The sequence below is a fragment of the Macaca mulatta genome, chromosome 13 (assembly GCF_049350105.2).
Source record: "Macaca mulatta isolate MMU2019108-1 chromosome 13, T2T-MMU8v2.0, whole genome shotgun sequence".
NCBI lineage: Eukaryota > Metazoa > Chordata > Mammalia > Primates > Cercopithecidae > Macaca > Macaca mulatta.
The window spans coordinates 93,240,133-93,246,132 of record NC_133418.1 but is presented as its reverse complement, the minus strand read 5'-3'; the positions used below and the strand labels follow the sequence as shown (position 1 = coordinate 93,246,132).

At 39.6% G+C, this 6,000-nt stretch overlaps 1 long non-coding RNA gene across 1 annotated transcript in view; it reads right to left on the bottom strand.

Moving 5' to 3' along the window:
* Positions 1–294: 294 nt before the first annotated feature.
* The window catches only part of LOC114671740 (uncharacterized), a 122,165-nt gene continuing 116,459 nt past the window's right edge, over positions 295–6,000 (bottom strand). The window contains exon 6 of the long non-coding RNA XR_003721798.2: positions 295–3,204. This is a non-coding gene — a long non-coding RNA (uncharacterized LOC114671740). The remainder of the gene's footprint in view (positions 3,205–6,000) is intronic.

Below are 6,000 nucleotides of genomic sequence, written 5' to 3'. Positions count from 1 at the left end.
CACTGCTTAAGTGACTTTGTCCAGGACAGTTTGACCTCCAGTGACAGAGACCTCAAAGCCTCAGGGCAGGAGGAAGCTAAGGAAGAAGTCCTTAGGTACACAGTGATACCCAGTAATCTGCACCCTGGACAACTGCCTTGCTGGCTGCTTTCCAACTTTGTGGCTAAGGGCTTCAGATCATAGCCAATGATGGAACAATCCTATCACTTTAACCAGGAAGCCAATTCCCTCTCCACAAATCTGAAAGACAAACCAACACACTCAGGCAGCAAGACATTTTAGTCATCAGACATCTTTAGTTTCAAAATGGATTTTTTTTATTTGTGAAAGCTTCAAACATATAGAAGAGTGGAGAAAATTGCATCACGAACCCTCATACACCCATCATTTTAAATTTAAAATTGCTAATATTTTGCCATATTAACTCCTTTCAGTTTTCTTCTGCTAAAGCATTTTAGAGTAAATAACATCTTACATGTTATCTTACAATATCATACCCCTATGCATTTTATTATGCATCTTGAAAAGGGGGGTTTGTGCTATTTACTTATTGCTAATAAAATTTATTTATTGCTAATAAAATTCATAATCTCCTAAAATCACTTAATATCTAATCTATACTCAAATTTTCCCAAAATGAGCTCTGTAACGTGTTTATTCAAACCAGCGTCCAATGATGTACCATACATTACATTTGATTAATGTGCCTCTTAAGTCTCTTTTAATTAAGAACACACAATCCCTCCCCTTTTATTACCTTGCTGCAGAAACAATTAAATTGCCTTGTAGAATAGACACATTTGGGATTTGTCAATTTCTTTATGGCTTTATTTCATTTTCTCCCTATATCCTCTGCATTTTCTGTGAGCTGAAGTTAGATCTAAAGGTGTAATTAGATTCTGGGTAAACATCCTAGGCATGAGTACTTCATAGGTGATGCTGTATAAGACACCATACATCACATCTAGAGACGGCACATGCCATCTGTGTTTGCCACCATTAAGGATGTTGATTTGATGATTGAGGTAAGATGCTGATTATCAGATTCCTCCACTATAAAGTTACATTTTTCCCCTTGGGATCAGCTCTAGGACTGAGTGGGACTATTTTGTGACAATCCAGTTCTCTGCCTCTTTCCGTTTTTTAGCACGCTTCAGTAAGGAAGAGATTTCCCTTAAAAACTGGGACTATGGTTGTCCTCATAGACAGTCCCTACTGGAAAGACAGATTCTGTGTTTGGTTCTTTTTCTTAGCTACCAATATCTAGAGTAAGAAGTTGCTCTAGCAGTGACCCCCAACGTTAGTAAGCAAGGTTTTGCTTTGTTTTGCATTTTTCTCAGTAAAGTTAGAGACAGGTCAATTTTTACATGTTTAATGTGTTTCCATCATTTATAGTCATTTTTCTTTTTGATCCTCAATTGTCCCAACTTTGGCTACTGGAAGCCTTTCCAGACTGGCTCCTGTGTCCTTTTAACATGACCTCATTAGTCTTTGAGTGCTTACTTGCTTTCTGCAAAACATGTCATTCCAGGTTTACCTTATTCATTCTCTGCCCTAGATTTTCAATCAGCCATCTCCTCAAAGTGTCCTGCAGCTGAGGTTGCCAGTCATTTCAGATACATAATTCATCTTGTCAAAAGATGACACAAATTTATCATACTGATAAATACAGTACAATGCAGTAAACATATTTTCTCTTTTTTATGATTTTCATAATAATATTTTCTTTTCTCTAGCTTACTTTATTGTAAGGATACACTATGTAATACATATAACAGGAAAAATATTTGTTAATTGACTTTTGATGTTATTGGTAAGGCTTCTGGTCAACACTAGATACTAGGAGTTAAGTTTTGGGAGAGTGAAAAGTTATACACAGACTTTCAACTATGTAGGGGTTGGTGCCCCTAACTCCCATGTTGTTCAAGACCTAACTGTAATAGCAAATCAAAGCCAGTGGGGGGTGTGTGTGTGTGTGTTGTGTGTGTGCAGGTATTAGCAGTCCTTGCTTTGCACAGTAGCATGGGACCCTAAAAGTGACTGTGCATGCTGAAATCCTGTAATTTTAATTATCAATGAAGAAATCACAACTGTTCTGTGACCTTTAATTTTTTGTGTGAAGGCATTAAAAATTCTCTTACTGTTGGTTATGAATGTATAGGAAAATGGTGAGGGAAAATAGTAAAACTAATATTTATTTAGTACACTGTAATTTAAAACCTTAGTAATACTGGGAATTGTTTTATTTCTTTGAAAAAAAATCAAGCATAGTTGGAATAGTGCTTGTCTTCTTCATGTCATATAACTTAGGATATAGAATGAGATTCTGTTTAATGCATTGTTGAAGGTAATGAAGTAGCCTCATTGACTGAGGTGATACCTGAAGTTCATTGTCTCATGCCAAGAAAATCAAGGATGTGAACACAAAAGGAACGAGGTTAGAATCAGAAGTTTAATAGGCAAAAGAGAAAAGCTCTATGAAGCAGAGAGGGGTCCCAAAAAATGGGTTGCTGGATCTGTGGCAAAATGCAGGGGGTTTTATAGATGCCTGGTGAGGAGGTGGTGTCTGATTTACATTGGGCACAAAAGATTGGTTGGACTAGATGTGCCATTTGCATGAGGTGTAAAAAACTGGTTAAGGCTAGGTGTGATATTTGCATAGGGCACAAAAAGCTGGCTGCCCCAACCCCAATCTTTTGTTATGCAGTTGAACCTCTGCCTGCTGGTGTCATGTTGCCTGTTTCTTAATTGTATATGTGGTAACAAACAAAGGGAAGATGGAGCGTCCATGTTAGATGTCTGGCCCCCAGGTAGCCCTTTTCTATTGACACAGCTTCTAGCATTACTTATCTATGTTTGCAGCTCAATTTTTCAGACTGCTCTTTGTTAAGAAAGAAATGATTTGGGAGGAAGCTTTTTGTTTAAAAGGAATCCCTGCTGAGGACTCTTTTACCTTCACTATCTGCCTGAATAATTCCTTTATATCTCCTCTATCATATTTCCCCTCTCAGGAGTGGTAACTCTAACTGCTGTTAGGGGGTGTTGGATGACGACTCTTTCTGGCTACTTCCTGCTGAAAAGAGGTGTTGTGTGCGGAAAAACAGCTAGGGCTCCACCTGGGGTCAATCTGAGCATCCTCAGAAGACAGGTGTGTCCATTCATGGTTCCATCTGCAGCACCATTTGGAGTTTAATAACTTCTAGACTAGAAGAGATAAATATTACAAGAACATTTAGAAAATAGGGCTCGAATATGAGTATTAAGATTACCATTATTAATGGGGGTAGTACATAGGCCATAAGCATGACAGTAGGGTTTGACAGCTGTTAGCCGTTCTGATTGGTTGTAATACTAGTTTGGCTCCACCAGATGTCGCTGTACTTTATCAGAAGCGTTAATATAAAAGCAATGTTTTTCTTAGGATAAGTGACATTAGATTGGGTGACTAGAGTAACTTTACTGTTAAATTTGGCTAAATCTTTCCTGTAATTATTATATAATTACTTATTATAAACATGATAATTAGACAGAATAGTACAGCAATTAAAATTTTGCAACCAGAATTCCACATCACAAGTGCCACAGTGTATAGTCCTACTGCAAATAATAGAGTGAGTATAGCAATTCCCACAAAAGTGGGATAATACATAATTTCCATCTAAAATTTTACTAAGTATAGAATTTCCCTTGGGGGGTTTATGAAGTTACACATGTAATCCCATGGATAATCAAAATCTTCCTGCAATTATGCACCAAAAAGAAGTTCTAATATCTGACAGTGAATTTTGAGAGGAAAAGTAGAAATGACTGAAAGTATCTGATAAGTTAGGGGTGAGACTTAGTAGGATGAGTAACCCTTACTCATTTACTTATCTTTTCTGATTTTTCAACTTAAGATCTCCTATTTTTTTTGCACTGATACCTGGGACATTCCTCTAAGCTGTCAGCAGTTGCTCCCTCAGCCTTCCAGACTTTGACTCAAATGTGATGTATCCAGGAGTCAATTCCTGTAACTTTGACCAGCAAGGGAGTTGAAAGATGAAAAGTGTAGGGCTCTTCCCAGCTTGGGCTTAGGGAAGGAGAGAGAGAAGGGAGCGCTTTCACCAATACCAAATCTCCTGGGTTAAATAAAGGTGGCCTTATTTCTTGGGGTTGGGCTTCTGCTGGTTTTGTTAATTCCTGTTGAATGTGAGCCAGAGAGGTTACATGCCTAACCAATTCAGAGGTCTCCTGGTCTAGTAAAAAATCACTGGTAAGGAAAGTCCATCCATACAGCATCTCGAAAGGGCTTAGACCTAACTTTGAAAGGGTATTTCCTACCCACAATAAAGCCATGGGAAGACGAGTGACCCAAGGAAGGTGAGTTTATTGGGACAGTTTTCTGAGGTGTCTTTTGATAATATCATTGGTCTTCTCTACCTTTCCTGAGGACTGAGGTCTCCAAGCACAATGGAGATGATACTGTATGCCTAGTGCCTTTGAGACCCCCTGTGTGATGGCTGCCCTAAATGAGGGGTCATTGCCACTTTGGAGGTATTTAGGCAGACCAAAGTGGGGAGTTATTTCATTAACTAACACTTTTATTACCTTGGATGCCTTTTCTGTATAGCACAGAAATGCTTCTACCCAGTTAGTGAAAGTATCTATCCATACCAGGAGGTATTGAATGTCCTTCATCTTTGGCATGTGGGTGAAGTCTATCTTCCAGTCTTCTCTTGGATATCTTCCCATCCTTTGGGTTTAAGGAGGAAGGAGCTGCCTGTTGAGGTGATTATTTTTAAGACAGACTTCACAAGCATTAACAATATGCTTGACCATTCTTAATAAGTTCTACCCTATAAACAATCTCTGGGCACAATGATAAGTTTTATCCTTTCCCAAGTGAAAAGCTTCGTAAAGGGTCTTAAGGACTTTCCATTGACTGGAGGCTGGCAAGTGGAGTTTGCCATCCTCTGACTGTAGCTACCCTGAGGGCTGGAAAGTGTATCCTCAAGAAATGGCCCATTCTGTTTCTGGAGGGGAGTACTGGGGCTTAATTTCTCTTATGGAGCCTTCCCAGATTAGACAAGTTTTGAGTGTGTTAAGACCCCGAGGCGTTCTTGCTGCTGACTTGGCTGCCTGATCAGCTAACTTTTTTCCTTCAGCTATTTCATCTGTCCTCCCTGATGTCCCTTACAATGCATCACTGCTGCCTCTTGTGGAAGGAAAACTGAGGATAATAACCTGTTAATTTCCTGAAGGTATTTTATAGAGGGTCCATTAGCTGTAAGGAAGTGCCTTTCCTTCCAGACGGCAGCATGTGCATGAAGGACTAAGAAAGCATACTTGGAGTCATTGCAAATGTTAGTTACCTTTCCCTTGCTTAATTTGAGTGCTCTTGTAAGAGCTATCAGTTCAGCTAGTTGAATGCTTGTGCCTGGAAAGAGGGGTACACTTTCAATAACATCATTCAGAGTGACTACTGCATATCCTGCCTAACAGACTCCTTGCTCCACACAGGAACTTCTATCTGTAAAGAGGGTCCAGTCTGGATTTTCTAGGGGAGTTTTAATTTGGTGGCTTCTGGTATGAGTAAGGCCACCATGGCAACTGCTCAGAGGCAAGTTGGCCATTCTTTAGCCACCAAATCAAGTTTCTTACCCAGGTAGCCCACTGGCTGTTGAGCTGGTCTTTGGGCTTGAGTTAAAACTTCCAGAGTCATTCCCTTCCTTTCTGATACATAAAGATTGAAGGCCCTCCCTACGGAAAGGCTGAGGGCTGATGCCTTAAGAAAGGCTTGTTTTAGCTGATAAAAGGCCTTTTGAGATTCAGGTTCCCAAGTTAGGAAATGAGTTTTAGCCACTTGAGTCTCTTTTATGAAGTGATATAAGGGGTAAGCTAGCTCACTGTACATAGGTATCCATAGTCTGCAAAATCCTATACACCCAAACATCCTTTTAGTTGCTTGAAGGTGTTAGGGAGGGGGAAGAAGGAAATGGGCTTAATCCTTTCTTCCCCTAA